The following is an 18990-nucleotide window of genomic DNA, read 5'->3' as shown; positions in this document are numbered from 1 at the left end:
CAGACTTTGAGAAATCAAATTGACTTGTTGAGTCAATATCTTGTTCTGAGCCAATATGGCATTCAGAGTGTCAATCTCAAGAACTCCTTTCTTCTGACTAGTCCCATTGTTCACAGGATTCCTTTCAGAAGTGTACATGAATTGGTTATTTGCAACCATTTCAATCAATTCTTGAGCTTCTGCAGGCATCTTCTTCAGATGAAGAGATCCTCCAGCAGAGCTATCCAAGGACATCTTAGATAGTTCAGAGAGACCATCATAGAAAATACCTATGATGCTCCATTCAGAAAGCATGTCTGAGGGACATCTTCTGATTAATTGTTTGTATCTTTCCCAAGCTTCATAGAGGGATTCTCCATCCTTCTGTCTGAAGGTTTGGACTTCCACTCTAAGCTTACTCCATCTTTGTGGTGGAAAGAACTTTGCCAAGAAGGCATTGACTAGCTTTTCCCAAGAGTCCAGGCTTTCTTTAGGTTGAGAATCCAACCATATTCTAGCTCTGTCTCTTACAGCAAAAGGGAATAGCATCAGTCTGTAGACCTCAGGGTTAACCCCATTAGTCTTGACTGTGTCACAGATTTGCAAGAATTCAGCTAAGAACTGATGAGGATCTTCCATTGGAAGTCCATGGAACTTGCAATTCTGTTGCATTAGAGAAACTAATTGAGGCTTAAGCTCAAAGTTGTTTGCTCCAATGGCAGGGATAGAGATGCTTCTCCCATAGAAATCAGGAGTAGGTGCAGTGAAGTCACCCAGCACCTTCCTTGCATTGTTGGCATTATTGTTGTTTTCGGCTGCCATGGGTTCTTCTTCTTTGAAGAATTCGGTCAGGTCCTCTAAAGAGAGTTGTGCTTTGGCTTCTCTTAGCTTTCTCTTCAAGGTTCTCTCAGGTTCAGGGTCAGCTTCAACAAAAATGCCTTTGTCTCTGCTCCTGCTCATATGAAAGAGAAGAGAACAAGAAAATGTGGAATCCTCTATGTCACAGTATAGAGATTCCTTGAAGTGTCAGAGGAAAAGAGAAATAGAAAGAAGAAGGAGAAGAAGAATTCGAACTTTAATTAGTTAGAGTTCGAATTGTGCATTAAGAAGGAGTAGTACTCCATAAATAGAAGGATGTGGGAAGGAGGGAAGAGAATTTTCGAAAATTCAATTAAAAGATTTTGAAAACATTTTGAAAATTTGATTGATAATTTTCGAAAATTCAAAGTGAAAAAGAAATCAAGTGATTTTTGAAAAAGATTTTGAAATTAGAATTTAAAAAGATTTGATTGAAAACTATTTAAAAAAATGTGATTAAAAAGATTTGATTGAAAAGTTATGGTTTTAAAAAGATGTGATTGAGAAAATATGATTTGAAAACAATTTTAAAGGATATGATTTGAAAACAATTTGAAAAGATATGATTTTAAAAATTAATGACTTGCCCAACAAGAAAAGATATGATTCAAACATAAAACATTCCTTAACAGAAAAGGCAAAAAATGTTCAATCAAATCATTAATTGTTAGTAAGTATCTTTGAAAAAGGAAAGAAATTGATTTTGAAAACATTTGATTGAAAAGATATGATTTGAAAAAGATTTGATTTTGAAAAACTTTGAAAACTTGAAAAAAGATTGATTTGAAAACAAAATCTTCCCCCTAGCACCATCCTGGCGTTAAACGCCCAGAATGGTATACATTCTGGCGTTTAACGCCCAAAATGCTACCTTTTTGGGCGTTAAACGCCCAACCAGGTACCCTGGCTGGCGTTTAAACGCCAGTCTGCCTTCTTCACTGGGCATTTTTGAATGCTCAGCTTTTTCTGTATAATTCCTCTGCAGTATGTTCTGAATCTTCAATTCTTTGTATTATTGACTTGAAAAGACACAAATTAAAAATATTTTTGGATTTTTAATAATCAAAATGCAACAAGAATCAAATAACAATGCATGCAAGACACCAAACTTAGCAGTTTGTGTACTACTGACACTATATGAGACACATAAACACTCAAGCCAAAAGAATTAAAAGATCAGAGTAAGAAATCATCAAGAATTACTTGAAGATCCTTAAGACACATGAATGAATGCATGCAATTGACACCAAACTTAAGATGAGACACTAGACTTAAGCAAGAAACAGCAAATATTTTTTTTTGGTTTTTATGATTTTGTAATTTTTTTTGTGTTTTTCGAAAATTAAGTGGAAAAAGGTATCAAAATTCTTAATGAGAATTCCAGGAATCAGTGCAATGCTAGTCTAAGACTCCGGTCCAGGAATTAGACATGGCTTCACAGCCAGCCAAGCTTTCAAAGAAAGCTTCGGTCCAAAACACTAGACATGACCAAAGGTCAGCCAAGCCTTAGCGGATCACTGCTCCAAAAGCAAAATTGATGAAAATCAACAAGCTCTTGTGGTGATAAGTTGAAACCTCGGTCCAATCAGATTAGACATGGCTTCTTAGCCAGCCAGATTTCAACAAATCATCATGAAACTCTAGAATTCATCTTCAAGAATTTCGAAAAAAAATAAATACCTAATCTAAGCAACAAGATGAACCGTCAGTTGTCCAAACTAGAACAATCCCAGGCATTGTTACCAAAAGCTTGCTCAAAACTTGAACAATCCCCGGCAACGGCGCCAAAAACTTGGTGCGCGAAATTGTGAACAATACTTTTTCACAACTCTCATAATCCCCGGTCATGAACTCCAAAAGACTTGGTGGTTCAATTCCATGGCATTACACAACTTCGCACAACTAACCAGCAAGTGCACTGGGTCGTCCAAGTAATACCTTACGTGAGTAAGGGTCGATCCCACGGAGATTGTTAGCATTGAAGCAAGCTATGGTCATCTTGTAAATCTTAGTCAGGCAAACTCAAATATATGATGATGAACGAAATAACATAAAGATAAAGATAGAGATACTTATGTATATCATTGGTGTAAGAGCTTCAGACAAGTGTATGAAGATGCCTTCCCTTCCGTCTCTCTGCTTTCCTACTGCCTTCATCCAATCCTTCTTACTCCTTTCCATGGCAAGCTCGTGTAGGGTTTCACTGTTGTCAGCAGCTACCTCCCATCCGCGCAGTGAAAGCTAATGCATGCACTCTGTCACAGTACTGCCAATCACCGGTTTGGTTCCCTCCCCTACCGGAATAGAATCCCTCTTTTGCGTCTGTCACTAACGCCCAGTAGGTTACAGGTTTGAAGCACGTCACAGTCATTCAATCATTGAATCCTACTCAAAATACCACAGACAAGGGTAGACCTTCCGGATTCTCTTGAATGCTGCCATCAGGTCCTGCCTATACCACGAAGATTCCGATTAAAGAATCCAAGAGATATTCACTAAGCCTCAGATGCTTGTAGAACAAGAGTGGTTGTCAGTCACTTTGTTCATGGGTGAGAATGGTGATGGTCGTCAATCATCACCTTCATCATGTTGAAGAACAAGTGATATATTGGACAAAGAACAAGCGGAATTGAATGGAAGAACAATAGTAATTGCATTAATACTCGAGGTACAGCAGAGCTCCACACCTTAATCTATGGTGTGTAGAAACTCCACCGTTGAAAATACATAAGAACAAGGTCTAGGCATGGCCGAATGGCCAGCCTCCCAAAGGTCTAAGATAGCATAAAACGAAGATAGCTACCAAAAGTCTCTCCAATACAATAGTAAAAGGTCCTACTTATAGAAAACTAGTACATAGATGAGTAAATGACATAAAAATCCACTTCCGGGCCCACTTGGTGTGTGCTTGGGCTGAGCAATGAAGCTTTTTCGTGTAGAGACTCTCCTTGGAGTTAAACGCCAGCTTTAGTGCCAGTTTGGGCGTTTAACTCCCAATTAGGTGCCAGTTCCGGCGTTTAACGCTGGAATTTCTTGAGGTGACTTTGAACGCCGGTTTGGGCCATCAAATCTTGGGCAAAGTATGGACTATTATATATTGCTGGAAAGCCCAGGATGTCTACTTTCCAACGCCGTTGAGAGCGCGCCAATTGGGCTTCTGTAGCTCCAGAAAATCCACTTCGAGTGCAGGGAGGTCAGAATCCAACAGCATCTGCAGTCCTTTTGAGTCTCTGGATCAGATTTTTGCTCAGGTCCCTCAATTTCAGCCAGAAAATACCTGAAATCACAGAAAAACACACAAACTCATAGTAAAGTCCAGAAAAGTGAATTTTAATTAAAAACTAATAAAAATATACTAAAAACTAACTAAAAGATACTAAAAACATACTAAAAACAGTGCCAAAAAGCATACAAATTATCCGCTCATCAACCACCGTATGATCCTCATCCGCCCCAATTCCAATCCAATTACTCCCAAGAACCACCACTTTCCTACGTACCATGTCCATACCCATCGCCTCAAGAATCACAGGCTCGCTTCGAAGAATCAGTAGATCAATTTCATGCAACCCTTCATCAACTAGATCAAGCAATAAATCAATTATCTTCCAGACATTCAGACACTCAAGGAATCCCCATGGCTTCATGTGGAAAATCTAATGAAGAACGTAGTACGAAGGAGACACTAGAAACTCCAACAAATAGTAAGGAGTATGACTTTGTTCTGGAACAATTGGAGGAAGCCCAAATTATCCAAGAAGAAGAAGTACTGGTTGAAGACTTAGGAGACGTTGAACCTCCATGGGAATCCAGAGTTGTGAAAAATTCCGTCAAGGACGTTACAATTGATGCTAAGGAGGATAGTGCACAACCCGCAAAGCAGCTACCTCATGAAGAGCTGGACAGAATGACCCAAGACGCAAGTCTCCTTGAGAATGATAATCACGAGTCAAGTTCTCTTAGTAATGAACTTGCAACCGCAAGTGAATTCTTTGAGCTAGAAGAATCTTCCCCAAGTGAATACGAAGATGATGCAGAGGTAGACTTTTCTCAACCTCCCAAATATGACTCAAGTGATGAGGAAGATATCGAAGACTTTGATTAAGACATGGTTGAAATTGAAGAAGTTTACAAAGAAGTGGAGGAATTCACAGAAGACCACAAGGGAGTAGAGCTTGCAAAACCACTGGAAACACCTATCCCAAGGCCATTACCGCCCAATACAAACTTCAAGTGGGTAAAATCCTTAGCTTTTATCTTTACTTTGCCACTTGAATATGGTTTACTTGAAACAGATGGCCAGATTAAAGCTCTTTGCGGCTTTAAGTGTAAAAGGGAAATGACTCGCACTCAGAGCTGGTATGCGAGATTCAATAAGGTTTCACACTTCAATTTGAGATGCAAGGATTGGTGTCAAGCTCAATTGTATGGGTCTCGGAAGCTGTTTGGTCGCTGCAGTGAGAATTCAGATTGCTTACCACCCGGCTGGAAAAATGTAGATCAAGACAAAAATGGGTGTAAAAGTAAAGTTTGGGATCCTGGAATCTGTTCTGACATTCAACACCCCGAGAGCCTGAAAACCTGTTTGAACTTGGTCAAAGGCTTTACGTGCCTTGTTTGGGACCCCGGAGGATGCTGGCATTCTAAACATTAGTGGAGATTTCTGGATGAATTCAAGCACAAGCCACCATAGCAGGAAGCTCATCAAATGTCCAACTTAAGGACTTTAACTAAAAGTGCTAGGTGGGAGACAACCCACCATGGTATGATCGTTCCTCTTCCATTTTAGTCTATTTTTTAATTTTGATTGAACCTGGAATTGTGCATAACATTCATTGCATTCTGCATTCTGCATACTGCATATAAAAAAACCCCACCCAAGCGCGCAGGCCACGCGTGGGCGAGGAATGGAAATCGGCGTAAAGATCCAACACCCAGAAAGTTGGGCTGGAATCGTGCGGCTGGTGTGCGTTTAGCAAAAAATGGCCCACGCATTCACGTCAATTGCACCACACTCATCCCACGTGAAAGCATGAGCGACGTATCCGCGTCGCATGGATATTATGGCTCCCTAAATGGAAACAAAGAGTTGCGCCAAAATGACGCTGAAACTGTGCGTCTAGCACAATTGACTAAGACGCGTTCGCGTGCCTCACGCGTCCGCGTCACTCATCTTTTACCCAACTTACGCGATCGCGTCAATCACGCGACCGCGTCATACCCCTTTTACCCTAATCACATGATCGCGTACTTCACGCGTTCGTGTGGATTTGAATCCACTAAACCCAAATCACGCGAACCCTACCCGTCGCGCCCCCCATTCCCCCCCTTCTCCTTCCTTCTCTGCAACCACCTACCTCCTCTGCAACCACCACTGCCACGCCCACCAGCCCCAACCACCCAGACCACCGCAACCTCCCAGAACCGCCGCCCACCACCTCCCACCCCGACCTCCCCACAGCCCCATTCCCTCATCCCATTTCCTTCTCCTCCACTACCCTCCACCACTGCCCCTACCCGAACAACCACCATTGCGCCGCTTTCCATTACCGCCGACAACCCCAGCTCCACAACCTTCGCCCCCTTCTTCCTTCCCTACCCTCCCTTAACCCTAACCTAGCACTACAATCACTATTTTCACTTTCTAACTTTCTTTTACCTACTAACCATTTTAACTTTCCAACTTCTCTTTTTACCTGACTACTTTAACTTTCTAACTCAGGGCGTGATCATTATTTTTCTAATTAACATGACTTCCACTTATCATATATTTTGGATTGTGATTTCTATTTTCCGACTTTTCCACTTGCATCCAATCCAAAATGCACATATATTTCACTCATTTCATGCTTCTCTTGCTCTTTTGTCACTCTGTGCTTCTATTTCTATTATTCTATTTGCCTACTTGTTTTCCTACTTTTATTCTTCCATTATATCCTGGAATTTTTGCTTTTCAGGATGTCTGACCCTCCAAGCAAAGGAAAGGGCAAAGCAACCACTGGCAAGAGGAAAAGAGGCGAATCCTCTATGACCATCCTTGGCATTTTGCATGATGATTCCTAGCGGGAGAAGAACTTTATCCCGCAGGAAAAAGCTTATCAGTTGGTACCTGCGACTGACCCGGTAAAATTTGCAAACAAATACTGTGAGCTGAAGTACCCAGTTTTTGCCACATCCAGGAACCTATACCTGGAAAGGACACTCAAAATTCCAGAAGAACTCAAGCAATACACTTCAGACCAAATTAAACAGAGAGACTGGTTCTTCCTGGAGAAAAACTTGACTGAGATCAACTCATCCTGGGTCAGAGAATTCTACTGTAACTACTTTAAAACATCCCTGGATGCAGTACAGCTCAGAGGCAAGCAAATTCTGATCACTGAGGAAGTAATTGAAGACATCCTCCAGCTCCCACCTAAATCAGATCAACCAGACGGTTACCAAAAGGCTGAGGAGTGTAGAACCTATGCACAATTACTCAAGAGGGGGGTGAATTGAGTATTGCAATAACAATGAATATTTTTGCGAAAGTTAAAGACAATATACAAAAGTGTTATTGTACTAGTATTTTTCCAAGAGCTTAACTCAATTGCTAAGCATTTATAAGGAGCTTTTACTTTCCAATAGACACCAACTCAAATAAATTGATCAAGCTTTTCACCAATCGGACTTAAGCCACTTCTTAAGTACTTACGAAGCTACTTTTCGATCACAATTTATTTGCTCAAAAGTAAAAGACAATAATGTTGAAGAGATGAGTTTGGAGAAATGCAAACGCTATTTAGAGTGGTTCGGCACAATCCTTGTCCTACGTCCACTTTCTTTCTCAATCGCAATTGAGAAGTTCCACTATTGCCAAGCTTCAAGGTGCTCGCGCAAAACCTTTTACAATCCGAGTCCTTAGTTTCTAACACCTCACGGTATATGATTACCACTCGTATACTAACCCACTCCACTTAGAGATACCTTCTCTAAGATTTGCCTTGAGTACTTAGTATACCTCTTTGGTATCCTCACCGACTATAGTGTTTATAACTCTTGACTCAACCTAGGAGATCACACTCCAATTTACAAGGTGTACAAGAAAACAATTCTCAAAGAATTGTTGAGATGAAATGGGTACTCTCTAGAAGAGTGTATGATTACAAGTTTAGCACTATTGAACCAATTGATATTACTCTCTCAAATTGTGTATTATAACACCTTAAAAATGTGTAGAATGAAAGAATATGAACGAGATAGTTTGCAAATGCTCAAAGATGTGAAATGAGGCTTCAATCCATCCATTTATAGATTCCCCAAACCTTAGAAACGTTGGGGAATTAATGGGATGGAGCATTTATGTCAAAACTAGCCGTTTTTTATGTTTTTGAATTATTTGCATCGATGCATAACACTTTGCATCGATGCAAATGTGTCTTTGATGCTGAAATTTGAATTTTCAGTTAGGTTGCATCGATGCAAACATCTTTGCATCGATGCAACAAGTCGTTGCATGCTTTGCATCGATGCAAGATGAGTGTGCATCGATGCAAACCTTAAAGAATGGCTTAAAATCACTTCAAAATGCTTAGGATTGATCTCAAACTTGTTGGAGTCAATTCCTATGCTTTTGTACCTTTGAAAACAAGTTTTTAAACCTTTTGGCTAGCATCGAATTGCAAGATGTGCATCAAAACATTTTGTGAGTGTGTGTTGAGATTTTTAGCAATTGGTTCTTAACAAGAAGTTACCTAAGTCCTAAGACTCTATACTTGTCTTCAAAAGTTGTGGACTTGAGTTTCTTGTTGTTGTTGTGTTTGCTTTCAACTCTTCATGCTTGTTCATTCAAGTTGTTTGTTGGTTTGTCTTTTCATGTCGTTTGTTGGTTTGTCATTCATCAAAACCTACGAATACAAACTTCGCATACAAGCAACATGATTTACAATTTCCCCCTTTTTGATAATGACAAACCAATTTTGAGGATATGTATTTATAAATGATTTTGAAAGCAACAATAATGCACTTTGTTTTATAGAAAGCTTTGGAGAAGACTTAAAAAAAAATTTGCAAGAGTTCCCCCTAAATATGTGCATTTGTTCCCTTAAAGATTTAGATATCAAAGTTTTTGCTTAGCGGAAGTCTTTTTGAAATCATTGTTTCGCAAACTTATTTCTTCTTTTCAAATCCTCAAACTTCTTCTTTTTCAAAAGATCAAAACCTCAAACTTTTCTTCCTTTTTCAAAAGTTCAAAACTTCAAATATCCTCAAACTTTTCTTCCCCCTTTTGACATTATCAAAAAGAAAGGATTTTGAAAATGTGTTATAGAAGCATGCATAAAACAATGAATTTTTAAGATCAATTTCTCTATTAATCTCAAGAGTGAGATATTTCCCCTTTCAAAAAGAATTTGATTTCCTCTTTTTATTTTTAACAAGCATGCATAATTCCCCCTAAAGAAGTGAAATATATCAAAGCATGCACATTAACTTAAAATAGGGGTACCAAGCCTATTTTGAGTCATTTACTAAATAAGCATACAAGCATTAATCATTAAACATATATCAAAGTATTTAAACCATAATAGAAATCCTTATCTTACTAGGAGTTAGTTTAACAGTTCATATAATCAAATAAACATAAAGCAATAAAAAGTGACTTGATGAAGAGGAGATAATCAATCTTGGTCTTCATTATCATCACTATCCTCTTCATACGGTAGGTGGATGCCGAAATGCTCATATAAGTCATCAATACGACGATCCAAGCGACCCGTGCGATGATCTACACGAGACACACGACGATTAAGTGCTTCAAGTTGCCTACCATGCTCTACTTCAATCCTTTGGATGTTTTGGTTGATGGATTGTAATTCTCTCATTACATCAACCAAGGAGGGTGGTTCTTGAGCTTGAGGTGCTTGTGGGGGAGCTTGCTCTTGAGGATCTTGTTCATCAACATTTCTTCTTCCCATTTTGTTGAGAAGATGAGTGTTGATACAAGATTGAGGTGGTACTTCCTTGGCAATTTCATTTGATACATCAATACCAACATAATCAAATACTTTAGACCATAGGCAAAGGAATCCTAATCCACCATTCCTATCCTTCATCTTGAGCCTAGTCATATGTTGTACTATAAAGTATGGCCAATTAATCTTAATCCCATTTATCATAGCCCACATGACAATCAAATCTTCATCATTTACATTTGCATGCCCGGATATTCTAGGTTGCAATACATAGGAGACTAGATATAACAAAGTTCTATGTTCCGCACTCATTGAATTGCAACTAATTTTGAGTGAGCTCCTTGTACAAGGTTGAATAAATGCATGGCATTTCCTTTGAATAACCCCATTCATCAATTGGGGTCTTACCACCTTGAAACAAGTCACCTTGATTTGGCAACTCCCAAATGGTGGCTAACTCATCACCATCTAGCCTATAATCCTTTCTTCCTATCTTGAAGAACAATGTGAAATTTGATTCATCTCCCTCAACAATCTCAATCATGAGTGTACTATAGGCTATGGCAACTAAATCCGGATAATATTTACTCTTAATTTGAACAAAATCCATGAGACCTTGATGAACTAGAATGGCCTTAAGAGTATCAAACTTATGAATGACAAGAAGGGTCGGATCTAAATACCTCGGAGGAATTTCCTTTCTTCCGGCGAGCCTTGTCTCATAGAATTGAAGATCTTCATTAGAAGCAAAGTACCTTGCCAAAGGATGATCATTTGGAGGTGGAACCACACTTGAAGAGCCTTTTGACTTCTTGATGGTTCTCTTGATTCTAGGCATTGTGCACGATTTTGTTTTATGGGTTTTATAGAAGAGAATGTGGGGACTTCAAATATGTAATTTGTTTGTAGTGGGTATCAAAGTTTTGTGAGTTGTATGAAGCTATATGTGAGCTTGTTTTGGAGGTTATGGAGGTTTGAATGTGGGGATATGAGTTGTGAGGTTGAAGATGATGAAAAAGTGGGGCTTTGTTGCTCAAAAATGCCAAATTCACGTGTTTTTGTGCAATTTGGTTGTGTTTGCATCGATGCAATAGGTTTTGCATCGATGCACATAGCACGTCATGTGCTTTGCATCGATGCAATAGGCTTTGCATCGATGCACATAGCACGTCGTGTGCTTTGCATTGATGCAAAGCTTGGTTGCATCGATGCAACATGCATCATTTTACCCAAAATCACCAAATTTTCATCCTTTGGTGGTTCTTTCTTCAATCCTTTGAGTTCCATCATGTATATACTCACTTAAACCATTATAAACTTCAATTTGTTGATCCTCCATTGCTGATAATCTTCAAATTCTTCAATCTACCTCAAGATTAATCACTCATTCATCAACTCATAAACCTACAAAACAATGGCCAATTTGATATCTCCAATGCTTAAGTTAGTAAGAGATACAAAGATAGCAATATAAACACGATGAATTCAAACAAATCATATTAGATTAGAATCCAAGATACCAAGTTCATTTCGGATGTTAAAAAAACTTTCTTTACATAAAGGTTTAGTGAAGATGTCCGCTAGTTGTTTACTAGTTTCGACAAATTCAATAATCACATCACCCTTTTCAACATGGTCTCTTATGAAGTGATGTCTAATCTCAATATGCTTGGTTCTTGAATGTTGAACCGGATTATTGGTTAAATTTATTGCACTAGTATTATCACATTTGATAGGAATGTGATCAAGCATGAGTCCATAGTCCATAAGTTGTTGTTTCATCCATAAAATTTGGGCGCAACAACTACCGGCGGCTACATACTCGGCTTCGGCGGTAGACAAGGCTACACTTACTTGTTTCTTACTATGCCATGAAACAAGAGAGTTTCCTAGCAAGTGACAAGTGCCGCTAGTGCTTTTCCTATCCAATTTGCAACCGGCAAAATCGGAATCGGAATAACCAATCAAGTCACAAGTGGATCCTTTCGGATACCACAATCCAACATTTAATGTTTCTATGAGATACTTCATGATCCTTTTTACCGCACTTAAGTGAGATTCCTTAGGATTAGCTTGGTGTCTCGCACACATGCATACACTAAACATGATATCTGGCCTACTTGCCGTTAGATAAAGTAATGATCCTATCATGCCTCTATACTTCTTTACATCTATGCTTTTACCTTGTTCATCTTTGTCAAGGTAGCAAGTAGTGCTCATTGGTGTGTCCATTGCCTTAGCATTGTCCATTCCAAATCTTTTGAGCAGTTCCTTGCAATATTTGGTTTGGCTAACGAAGGTTCCTTCTTTTCCTTGTTTGATTTGCAAACCAAGGAAGAAGTTGAGTTTGCCCATCATGGACATTTCAAATTCACTTTGCATGAGGTTTGAGAAAAACTTGTAAAGTGATTCGTTAGTTGAACCAAATATTATGTCATCGACATAAACTTGTATCAAAAGGATATTTTTGTTTTCTATCAAGATAAATAAAGTTGTATCAACCTTCCCTCTTCTAAAACCCTTTTCTATTAAAAACTTGCTCAAACGTTCATACCAAGCTCTTGGAGCTTGTTTAAGACCATAAAGAGCTTTCTTGAGTTTAAAGACATGATTAGGATTTTCATAATCCTCAAAACCGGGAGGTTGTTCAACATATACTTCTTCTTTAATGAAACCATTAAGAAAGGCACTCTTAACATCCATTTGATAAAGTTTGAAGTTATAAGAGGATGCAAAAGCAAGTAACATTCTAATTGCTTCTAATCTAGCTACGGGAGCATAAGTTTCGTCATAATCAATGCCTTCCTCTTGATTATAACTTTTAGCTACTAATCTAGCTTTGTTTCTAACAATTGTACCATTTTCATCAAGTTTATTTCTAAAAACCCATTTTGTTCCTACAATTGTTTGATTATTTGGTTTAGGCACCAATTCCCAAACGTCATTTCGTTTGAATTGGTTAAGCTCCTCTTGCATTGCCATAGCCCAATGTTCATCATTAATTGCGGACTCAATGGTAGATGGTTCAATTTGAGAAACAAAAGCACTATATGCAAATAAATTTCTAAAAGTGGATCGAGTTGTTACCCCTTTCGAAACATCACCAATGACGTTGTCTAGAGGATGATCCTTTGAAGTACGCCAATCCTTTGGAAGTGCATTTATTTGTGCTTGTGATGGTTCAATTTCTTCAACTTGAACACTATCCTTTGTTGAGCTTGTAGAGGCTTTATTTAAACCTTTTTCTTTGTCTTCACCATTCAAATTTAGTGAATCAAAGTTTTCTACATTTTCATCAAAATCTTTTCTAGCACAATAACGGTTAGTTTCATCAAAAGCGACATGAATACTTTCTTCCATAGTCATGATGCGTTTATTATATACTCTAAAAGCTTTGCTAGTTAAAGAATAGCCTAAGAAGATTCCTTCATCAGCCTTAGCATCAAATTTGCCTAAGTTATCTTTTTCATTATTCAGAATAAAGCATTTACAACCAAAGACGTGAAGGTGGGAAATATTTGGCTTTCTTCCTTTGTACAATTCATACGGTGTTTTCTTAAGAATAGGTCGAATGATAATCCTATTCATAACATAACACGCGGTACTAACCGCATCCGCCCAAAAGTACTTAGGAACATTAGCCTCATTGAGCATAGTTCTCGCCATTTCTTCTAAATGACGATTTTTCCTTTCAACCACACCATTTTGTTGTGGTGTTCTAGGAGAGGAAAAATTATGCTCAATGCCATTTTCTTCACAAAAAGTTTCAAAAAGATTGTTTTCAAATTCTCCACCATGATCACTTCTAATAGATGATATATGCAAATTCTTTTCATTTTGAATGACTTTGGCTAATCTTTTGAATGCTCGAAATGCATCACTCTTGTTTGCTAGGAACAAGGTCCATGTAAATCGAGAGTAATCATCAACAATAACTAAAGCATAGTAATTGCCACCAAAGCTCATAGTCCTAGAAGGACCAAATAAATCCATGTGCAAAAGTTGTAATGGCCTTGTTGTTGAAACAATGTTTTTGGATTTAAAAGAGGCCTTTACTTGTTTTCCCTTTTGACATGCGTCGCAAAGGACGTCTTTTTCAAAACGTAGTTTTGGTAAGCCAATTACTAACTCTTTAGAAACCAACTTGTTAAGATGGTCCATGTTAGCATGAGCTACTTTACGATGCCATAACCAAGTTTCATCATTTTTACTAACAAGGCATTTCACATCATTTGAGGAAACTTCATTTAGATTAATCATGTATACATTGTCAATACGGTGCCCAATCAGCACAATTTCATTAGTGTCTTGCCTTTTTATCAAACAGCATTTTGAATCAAAGGTGACTAAGTTTCCTTTGTCACAAAGTTGGCTAACACTAATGAGATTATGTTTGAGACCTTTGACAAGTATAACATTATCTATGGAGGTAGAAGGATTTTTACCAACTTTTCCAACGCCGATTACTTTGCCGGTGTTGTTGTCTCCATAGATCACGTTTCCTCCGTTTGTAGGCTCTATTGCGGTGAATTTTGATTCATCGCCGGTCATGTGTTTGGAGCATCCACTATCAACATACCAATTTGTATCCTTAGCTCCAACACGTACCTTTTCTTCGCTTGCCATTAAGCAAAGATTTGCAACCTCGTCGTCATTGAAGTCGGATTCATCCTCGTTCTCCCATGATATGTATGCTTTCTCCTTCTTCTTAAATTTCTTGTTTTTGTCCTCCTTTTGAAGTTTTGGACAGTTGGGTTTGATATGTCCAACTTCTCCACACTCATAGCATTTTGGTACCTTTGTTTTGCTCTTGAAATTTTTCTTCATTGCAAACTTATTGAATCTTTTTAATAAGAGTGCAAATTCTTCATCTCCTTCTTCTTCATTATCATCACTCTCTTCTTGCAGTGATGTTGTTTTAAGGGCGAGACTTTTCTTCTTGCTTTCTTCACCTTTTTGTCTATTTAGCATAGTCATTTCATAGGTGAGTAGATTACCTCGTAGTTGATCAAATGTAAGTTGATCATAGAGCCTTCCTTCCACAATGGCGTTTACTTTGGAGTTCCATTTTGGTGTAAGGCTTGTAAGCACCTTGGTCACAATTTGTTTATCATTGTACTTTGTGCCAAGCATGCTTAGATTGTTGAAGATCTTGGAGAGTCTTTCAAGAGCTTCTTCAATGCTTTCTTCGTCTTTCATTTTAAAATTTTCCCATTCATGAACCAACATAAATACCTTTGATTCTTTAACGTGGTCGGTTCCTTCGTAAGTGATTTGGAGTTTATCCCAAATCTCTTTAGCGGTTTCACATGTAGAGATCTTCATATAATCATGCTCGTTAAGTGCACAATGAATGAAGTTGATGGCTTTATCATTCATTGCCACTTTCTTCCAATCATCGTCACTATATTCATCTTCTCCTTTCGGTACTTGCTTTAAGACGGAGGCTTCTCCTTCTTTAGCGCTTGTTGTCTTTGTTGGAATGTGATTTCCATTCTCAATCACTTTCCAAATTCTCACATCTTGAGAACGGATCCAAATTCTCATCTTATTTTTCCAATAGGAGTAATTTGTTCCGCTAAAAAGAGGAGGTCTGGCGGTTGAGTTACCTTCGCTAGTGTTGTTGTTGTTAAAGCCTGTGCTTGCCATGATCTTTTCCCTTAAACGGTTAAGTCTTTCAAAGGGTTAAGCTCTGATGCCACTTGTAGAACCTATGCACAATTACTCAAGAGGGGGGGTGAATTGAGTATTGCAATAACAATGAATATTTTTGCGAAAGTTAAAGACAATATACAAAAGTGTTATTGTACTAGTATTTTTCCAAGAGCTTAACTCAATTGCTAAGCATTTATAAGGAGCTTTTACTTTCCAATAGACACCAACTCAAATAAATTGATCAAGCTTTTCACCAATCGGACTTAAGCCACTTCTTAAGTACTTACGAAGCTACTTTTCGATCACAATTTATTTGCTCAAAAGTAAAAGACAATAACGTTGAAGAGATGAGTTTGGAGAAATGCAAACGCTATTTAGAGTGGTTCGGCACAATCCTTGTCCTACGTCCACTTTCTTTCTCAATCGCAATTGAGAAGTTCCACTATTGCCAAGCTTCAAGGTGCTCGCGCAAAACCTTTTACAATCCGAGTCCTTAGTTTCTAACACCTCACGGTATATGATTACCACTCGTATACTAACCCACTCCACTTAGAGATACCTTCTCTAAGATTTGCCTTGAGTACTTAGTATACCTCTTGGTATCCTCACCGACTATAGTGTTTATAACTCTTGACTCAACCTAGGAGATCACACCCCAATTTACAAGGTGTACAAGAAAACAATTCTCAAAGAATGTTGAGATGAAATGGGTACTCTCTAGAAGAGTGTATGATTACAAGTTTAGCACTATTGAACCAATTGATATTACTCTCTCAAATTGTGTATTATAACACCTTAAAAATGTGTAGAATGAAAGAATATGAACGAGATAGTTTGCAAATGCTCAAAGATGTGAAATGAGGCTTCAATCCATCCATTTAGATTCTCCAAACCTTAGAAACGTTGGGGAATTAATGGGATGGAGCATTTATGTCAAAAACTAGCCGTTTTTTATGTTTTTGAATTATTTGCATCGATGCATAACACTTTGCATCGATGCAAATGTGTCTTTGATGCTGAAATTTGAATTTTCAGCTAGGTTGCATCGATGCAAACATCTTTGCATCGATGCAACAAGTCGTTGCATGCTTTGCATCGATGCAAGATGAGTGTGCATCGATGCAAACCTTAAAGAATGGCTTAAAATCACTTCAAAATGCTTAGGATTGATCTCAAACTTGTTGGAGTCAATTCCTATGCTTTTGTACCTTTGAAAACAAGTTTTTAAACCTTTTGGCTAGCATCGAATTGCAAGATGTGCATCAAAACATTTTGTGAGTGTGTGTTGAGAGATTTAGCAATTGGTTCTTAACAAGAAGTTACCTAAGTCCTAAGACTCTATACTTGTCTTCAAAAGTTGTGGACTTGAGTTTCTTGTTGTTGTTGTGTTTGCTTTCAACTCTTCATGCTTGTTCATTCAAGTTGTTTGTTGGTTTGTCTTTTCATGTCGTTTGTTGGTTTGTCATTCATCAAAACCTACGAATACAAACTTCGCATACAAGCAACATGATTTACAAGGAGGATATGAGATTCCTGAGATTTGACGGGGATGCAGTAAAACGGGCTATAGCTCTTGATCCTTCTGTTCCATGGGTCATGGGAAAGAGCACAGTGGTACCCAAGGGAATCAGGCTGATATATCTAAATGATGAGGCTCGACTATGGCAGCAGATTCTGAGTAACTACGTAATGCCGAGCACTCATGAGACAGAGGTGCCAGCTGCTATGATTACCCTCATCTGGTGTGTGATGGAGGGTAAGGACCTTTATCTGCCCCGCTTCATCCGGCATTACAAGGCCAGGGTCCATGTGAGAGGCATCCTCCCGTTTCCATTCCTAATTACTTTTTGGGTCTCCGAGCTGAGGTACCTTGGGAAATTGCTGATGAAAAGCCATCTGCCACGGACTGCAGGAAGATCATCCCTCACAGTAGGAAGTTTCAGGCTCTTTGCTACCAACCTCCGTTTCTCACTGATTCTGCCGAGGCAGCTACATCTTCAGCTGCCCCTTCAGCATCCCCTGCCCCAGCTCCATCCACTACACCCCCACCTGCTCCTGAGCCAGTTTATCTTCTGGTGCACCGACTCTTTGACCGCTTAGACCAGATGGAGCGCCGCCACCAGCAGCAATTTGAGATGTCTGAACGTTGCAATAGGCGACGTTTTGAGAGATCTGCGCGTCGCCACAAGCGACGCTATGAGCACCTCAAGCCGATGCTCTGATCTGGTGGCGACATCCCCTCCGAGCCAGACACACCATCAGAGACATCTGAGGAGGAGGCGAGCGATCTTGAGGAGGAGGCACATACCCAGGCTGAGCAGGCAGCACCTGAGCATACTACACCACACCATGAGGAGCACCACCACCACCTACAGGCCGCAGATCTGGAGATTCCTCTACAAACAGAGCCTCCACTTCAGCAGACCGCTCCTCCTACACTCACAGAGACTGCAGACCCTCAGCCTACCACCGAGACACCAGCAGTCCATCCTTCCGGAAATGACACTTCTTCACACATATTATTTAAGTGTGGGAAGGTCGCCATCTCTGGCATATATTTTTTGGTGAACCACTACAGACTCTTATCTTATTTTGTTCATTTTTTGTATTTTATTTACACATTTTTTCTCTTTTTTTTTTGCTTTTGTTGTATTTTTGCATTCTGCACTTTGGGCTGTATATATCTTAGATATTTTAGCTTAATTTGCACTTTTAGTTTACTAGTTATATATTAAGTGGATTAATTAGTATAGTTTGCCCTTTTAGCATATGATAAGTTGGTTTAATTGAAAATAAAAGAGTAAACTAGGAACTTTAGTAAATTAAAACAATCCACACACCTTGTATATATAGCATTACATGTTAGTTAGTTAACAACATTTCTTCAAGAAGGAACACTAAGATTTTAAGGGGCACCTTAAGATTTACATTGAGTTGAATGGAAACTCTTGATTTCTACTTGCATGACATACATAACTGATATATGATCTCTGAGCTTGAGAATACACAGCCCGTGAGTTTTGAGCTTAATTGTATGGTTACATCAAACCATAAATTTCATTCCTATGTGTTTCGCACTTCTTTTCTATGCTTACAATCTTTATTTTGTTTTAATCTGTATGTCTAATTATAGAATATAGATATATACCAAGAGATGATTGAGGCCATTATTTGTATTTATGCTCACCTGTCCCAAATAAACCTACCTTCTATGCCATCCTTGTTAGCCCCCTTGAGCCTTTTAACCCCCTTCTATTTCATAACCACATTACTAGCCTTAAGCAGAAAAACAAAATGAAAATCCCAAGTTGAATCATTGGTTAGCTTAAGATAGATATTGTGTATAATTTAAGAGTGGAAAATTTTATAGGAACATGGGATGATAGAAACGGAGTAGGGATTTAAATTGAATAAGCTATTTCAAAAATTTGGGAAGCATGCTCATGTGAAAATCAAAATAATTAAATTACCATGTGCATTGAAAAAAAATAATTATTTTTTAATTAAATAAGGGGATACAAAAATTTCTCCAACGCAAAATAAAAAG

At 38.5% G+C, this 18990-nt stretch overlaps 1 non-coding gene across 1 annotated transcript; it reads left to right on the top strand.

Annotated features, from left to right (window-relative positions):
• Positions 1 to 288: 288 nt before the first annotated feature.
• Positions 289 to 396, top strand: LOC130959068 (small nucleolar RNA R71). Its single transcript, XR_009078164.1, has one exon. It is a non-coding gene; the product is annotated as a small nucleolar RNA R71 (small nucleolar RNA).
• The last annotated feature ends 18594 nt before the right edge of the window (positions 397 to 18990 follow it).

Source organism: Arachis stenosperma, chromosome 10, assembly GCF_014773155.1.
Source record: "Arachis stenosperma cultivar V10309 chromosome 10, arast.V10309.gnm1.PFL2, whole genome shotgun sequence".
In the NCBI taxonomy this organism is placed as follows: domain Eukaryota; kingdom Viridiplantae; phylum Streptophyta; class Magnoliopsida; order Fabales; family Fabaceae; genus Arachis; species Arachis stenosperma.
Note: the sequence above shows the minus strand (reverse complement) of the source record. Positions and strands in the feature narration are given on the sequence as shown.